We start from the raw sequence: 6,596 nt of genomic DNA on the forward strand, positions 1-6,596 counted from the left end.
CACACGGGTTTTTATTTTAATAAAAAACAAATGTAAAAAAATGTGCTTTATTTGTAAAGCTTGCACCTACAAATACATGAAAATATATAGTGTCAGATCGCTGACAAAACAGCAAAAAAGTGCAAATATATATATATATATATATATATATATATATATATATATATATATATATATATATATATATATATATATATATATATATATAATATGATATGATACTGGAGATGATCCAGCAGCGGAAAAAAAAGGGGGATTTTGTGAGGTACAAAAATATGAAAGAAAGATGGGACACACGGGCATAGGGAAAAAAACTCCATTGTGCTATGTGAGGTGCTGAAAGGGGTGAAATGAGTTCAAGGCGTGGGAAGAAAGTTATCTGCGCATGCGTGCGCATGAAAGAGCGGGGTGAAAAAAGTTCATGTCGGCATAGAGAACAGGCCGGAACAAAATACAGGGAGTGAAAAAAGGGGGGTAAGTCAAATATGGAAGGAATGAAAAAGATAGTTTCTGGAGAGTGAAACAAATATATAAAGATCAAATTTTGTAATCATCTATCCGAAGGCAAAAAACAGTGTTTGATGGTATCACATTTTAAATAAATACATACAATAGATATAATAAAAATATATAAAGAGTAAAAACCTTTGAGAAACACGCTGAAACCAAATAAATTAATTATCATAACCAACAGATGAAAGGATATATATAAAAAAATTGTATTATAAAAACATACAATCCCACCTTATGATGAAAGCTAGGGAAGGGGGAAGGAATTTTTGGAGTATCTTAATAAATATATAAAAATTATAAAATGTCCTTATTACATTAAGATAAAAAATGGGTGTATAAAAACTTCATGTTTATACAAACCGCATTAGAAAATGTAGAGGAAATGTATATAATATATATCCAAAAAATATTTGTTGGGAATTTATTATTTCACATAAAAACATTAAAAAGATCCAAAAAAAATTTTTTTTAAAAAAATTTTTTTTTTGGGGGTAATAAAGTGAGGATTAAGAAAACAGATCGGTCAATTCATTGAGCCCATGCGGTTTTAGAGTACTGAGCTTGTGGATCCAAAAGGTCTCCTTTTTACTTAATAATTCTAATCTATTTGGTATATCTGAGGGAATATGTTCAATAGGGGTAATTGTACAGGACATCATCTTATTGTGAAATATAGCACAATGTCTAGATAAACTATGCAACATATATCCAATCTTGACATTATGTCGGTGAGAATTTAACCTATTGTGCAATGCCTGGCAAGTCCTCCCCACATACTGCTTGCCACAGATACAATCCAATAGGTAAACGACATGGTCGGTCTGGCAGGTCATATAATCCTTAATAGGGAAAATCTCAGCACCCACATGCGAACAAAACGATATCTTATTATGACCGATGATCTTACAGCAGAGACAGTTTTTTGCATTACATCTAAATGACCCTGTTATAGGGGTTGTAGTGTTAGTGCTCCTAGCATCTTTGAGTCTACTGGGAGCTAAAATATTCTTAATAGTGGGAGCTCTCCTAAAAGTAAAACCCGGTTGGGAGGGTAAAATGCCCATTAGAATGGGGTCATTTAAAAGTATATCCCAGTGTTTTGAAAAAAAATTTTTAATCCTAAAATTGTCACTGCTGTAAGTAGTAATAAAATTGAGGGCAAAATTATTAACAATCGAGCTCACACCGTCTGCTTTATTATCGGGTTGGAAAACTTTCTTAGAAACAAGAAAATCCATTTGTTTTAAAGATCTTGTGGTAGTGAAGGCTTTTTTGATTAAATTACGGGGATATTTTTTCTCCAAGAACCGCTCTTTCAAAATGGCAACCTGATCAGAGAAATCCTCATCTGTTGTGCAATTTCTCCTTATCCTTTTATACTGATTTACCGGTATATTGAGCAACCATTTATCATAGTGTTCGCTATAGAAATTTATATAGCTACTAGAAGGTGGCCCGATTCTACGCATCGGGTATTCTAGAATTTACGTATTGTGTAGTTCATGTATGATTTTTGTTATATATATATATATAGATGTTGTTGTGTGTAGTTACCAAGTGTTTGTGTAGGGCGCTGTACATGTTCTGAGTGTCGCGGGGGGTGAGAGCGGTGTTGTATGTGTGTTGCGTGTGTTGCGTTGTTTGTGGAGCGCTGTGTGTCTGTAGCGTTGTGTGTGTGTGTGTGTGTTGTGCGGTTTGTGTGTGTGTGGTGTGTTTTGGGGGGAGGTATGTTTTGAGCAATGTGTGTGTTGTGCAGTATGTGCGTATATTTGTGTGTGCAGCGTTGTCTGTGTGGGTGTCTGTGTAGGGCGTTGTTTGTGATTCCTAGTGTGTGTGTGTTGTGCAGTGCGCGTGTGTGTGTGTGTTGGGGGGAGGTGTGCACCTCCCATCGTGCTCCACCCGCCATGCTGCGCACTTGCAAACGTGCTCCATCCGCCATGCTGCGCACTCCTAAACGTGCTCCATCCGCCATGCTGCGCACTCCCAAACGTGGTCCATCCGCCATGCTGCGCACTTCTAAACGTGCTCCATCCGCCATGCTGCGCACTCCCAAACGTGCTCCATCCGCCATACTGCGCACTCCCGATCGTGCACCATCCGGCATGCTGCGCACTCCCAAACGTGCTCCATCCGCCATGCTGCGCATTCTCAAACGTGCTCCATCCGCCATGCTGCGCACTCCCAAACGTGCTCCAGTGCGCAGTATGGCGGATGGAGCACGTTTGGGAGTGCGCAGCATGGCGGATGGAGCACGTTTGGGAGTGCGCAGCATGGCGGATGGACCACGTTTGGGAGTGCGCAGCATGGCGGATGGACCACGTTTGGGAGTGCGCAGCATGGGGGATGCAGCACGATGGGGAGTGCGCAGTATGGCGGATGGAGCACGTTTGCTCAGCCTCTCTCCTTCCAGCCTCCCTCAGCATCAGCCTCCCCTCCTCAGCCTTCCTGAGGATCAGCCTCTCTTGTCCCAGCCTCCTTCCTCCCAGCCTTCCCATCCCAGCCTCCTTCCTCCCAGCCTTCCCATCCCAGCCTCCTTCAGCATCAGCATTCCCCTCTTCCCCATGATCAGCCTCTCTGCTCCCAGCCTCCTCCAGCACGGCCTGGTCCTCTGCCGACACTCACACACCCGATCGCATACACTCACACACACCCGATCGCATACACTCACACACACCCGATCGCATCCACTCACACACACCCGATCGCATCCACTCACACACACCCGATCGCATCCACTCACACACACCCGATCGCATCCACTCACACACACCCGATCGCATCCACTCACACACACCCGATCGCATCCACTCACACACACCCGATCGCATCCACTCACACACACCCGATCGCATCCACTCACACACACCCGATCGCATCCACTCACACACACCCGATCGCATCCACTCACACACACCCAATCGCATCCACTCACACACACCCGATCGCATCCACTCACACACACCCAATCGCATCCACTCACACACACCCGATCGCATCCACTCACACACACCCGATCGCATCCACTCACACACACCCGATCGCATCCACTCACACACACCCGATCGCATCCACTCACACACACCCGATCGCATCCACTCACACACACCCGATCGCATCCACTCACACACACCCGATCGCATCCACTCACACACACCCGATCGCATCCACTCACACACACCCGATCGCATCCACTCACACACACCCGATCGCATACACTCACACACACCCGATCGCATCCACTCACACACACCCGATCGCATCCACTCACACACACAGACACTGACGATATCGCACTTACGCGCTCATACTCACAACATCCGGGGATATCACATGCTTCTGGCCATGTGATCCTCCGTCAGGTCCTGGAAGATCACAACAGCACATTTTCGCCGCCGAGAAGCAAGCGATATCCCAGGATGTTGTGAGTATGTGGATGCGATGTGAGGTGTGTGTGAGGTGTGTGTGAGGTGTGTGTAAGAGTGAGTGTGAGTGTGATCTGATGTGTGTGTATGTTTGTGTGTGTGCGTGTGGATCTTCTGGCGCAGCAGGACCTTGATGGGCTTGATACCAACGTATCCACACCACTCCCACCACTGCCGTGCGAGCGGGGGCCGGGGGGGGAGGGTGGGGGGGGAGGGAGTACAGTACTCACCTCCGTGACAGCGCTTGTAACCATGCGAGCATGGTTAGCAACGTATCCACACCAGTCCTGTGCGAGCGGGGGCGGGGGCGGGGGGGGGAGGGGGGGGGTGGGCAGGGAGTACCGTACTCACCTCCGTGACAGCCGTGTCAGTTCGAGAAATGCGCGGGAGGAGGGAGGGGGTGGGGCCAGAGCTAACGTGCATTGCGTGAGGGGGGCGGGGCGTGGCGTGGCCGAATTGCCAATGCCTGCAGGGTGCCGGGGCGAGAGGCCAATCTGTGGGGGGGCGGAGCCTGGGCGAGCGGCTGGCCAATCCGTGTGGGGGCGCAGCCTGGGCGAGCGGCCAATCCGTGTGGGGGGGCGGGGCCATGGCGAGCCCAGCGGCCAATCAGCTTTGTGTCACCGTAAGGACACAATTTTGGAGCATGACAGACAGACAGACAGACAGACAGACAGACAGACAGAATAAGGCAATTATATATATAGATTAGTGTCCACCTGTTTAAAATAAGTCTTAGTGAGAATACGGCTATTTTCATGATATAGTGTCAGATCTAGAAAATGAATTGTCTTATCATGGACAGTTGATGTAAAATTCAAACCCCAAGTATTTTCATTTAACAAAGCAAGAAAGGAATCAATATTATTTTGTTTCTTCCCACGCCTTGAACTCATTTCACCCCTTTCAGCACCTCACATAGCACGATGGAGTTTTTTTCCCTATGCCCGTGTGTCCCATCTTTCTTTCATATTTTTGTACCTCACAAAATCCCCCTTTTTTTTTCCGCTGCTGGATCATCTCCAGTATCATATATATATATATATATATATATATATATATATATTATTATTTTTTTGCACTTTTTTGCTGTTTTGTCAGCGATCTGACACTATATATTTTCATGTATTTGTAGGTGCAAGCTTTACAAATAAAGCACATTTTTTTACATTTGTTTTTTATTAAAATAAAAACCCGTGTGTCCCACCTTTTTTCACATTCTTGTACCTCACAAAAAATCCCCTTTTTTTCACTGCTGGATCATCTCCAGTATTATACATATATATATTTTTGCACCTTTTTGCTGATTGTTTTGCCAGCGACCTGACACTATATTTTTATGTGATTTTAGGCGCAAGCTTTACAAATATAGCACATTTCTTTACATTGGTTTTTAAAGAAGAAAAAAAAAACCCGTGTGTCTCACCCCCTTTTTTTCCACATTTTTGTACCTCACAAAAACCCCCCCCCCCCTTTTTTTTCCACTGCTGGATCATCTCCAGTATCATACTATATCATATTATATATTTTTGCACTTTTTTGCAGATTGTTTTGTCAGTGATCTGACACTATATTTTTATGTATTTTTAGGCGTAAGCTTTACAAATATAGCATATCTGTTTTTATTAAAGCAAAAACCCCCTCTCTTTTTTTACTGCTGGATCATTTCCAGTATTATACATATATATATTTTTGCATTTTTTTTGTTGATTGTTTTGTCAGCGACCTGACACTATATTTTTATGTATTTTTAGGCGCAAGCTTTATAAATAAAACACATTTTTTTACATTTGTTTTTATTAAAGAAAAATTTTTTTTACAGACATAAGTGTACACCCTCTCTGGTTTTAATCTCTTTCAATCCTCTCTCTTTCTTCTATCTGTTTCTTCCATTTTTTCTCCACTTCTTTCTGTTTTTCACACACGTGATGTTCAGTTACTTCTTGGCTGACATCACCTGTGTAGACGTGAAGCCTCTTTTTCAATATATATGTATCCCCAAGTAGCAATTGGTATCATGCTGTCTTTTCCTTTGTCCTGATGAAGAAGGCGGACATGCCTTTGAAACGCGTTGACTTGGCCTAAATAAAGAAAATATAGCAAAGAATTCATCATATCGTTTGGCTTCATGGTTTTAGCGCAGTGTTAAACCCGACTTTCTTATCTATTCATGATTCCTTGTTGCATTATCGGGGCTGCTGCTTGACCATTTTCTGCATATATAGGAGTTGTGCCTGTCACAACTTCCATAGGTGAGCACCTGTTTTCATTTTCTAAGCCTGCATTGTTTGCCAGATAAGACCCTATGTGCGCTTTTCTCTCCACAGCCTTTTGTTTTGGCTCCTTGGGGGACTTTGTACATGTAGCATGGAATCCAGAGACAATTGCAGGTAAAACTGCGCTGAAAAAGTCAAATGGCAATCCCTCGTTACTGTCTGTGGTGTGACCAACCAGTATGCTCTAACCAAATATGGTGTATTGGCACGTGCCATAGAAATTGCTTAATAAATTGTTCAGAGCATTTTCTCTCATTACAGATTGTGAGAATTAAATATTTGCGGTCAAAGCAATATTTTTGTAGCAAGAATGTACGGTAATTCCTAATTGTATATTATTTCCTCTGATGCACCTGAGGGTTAACAACTGTCCACAATAGGTGTGTAG

The sequence above is a fragment of the Anomaloglossus baeobatrachus genome, chromosome 3 (genome assembly GCF_048569485.1).
Source record: "Anomaloglossus baeobatrachus isolate aAnoBae1 chromosome 3, aAnoBae1.hap1, whole genome shotgun sequence".
NCBI classification, from domain to species: Eukaryota; Metazoa; Chordata; class Amphibia; order Anura; family Aromobatidae; genus Anomaloglossus; species Anomaloglossus baeobatrachus.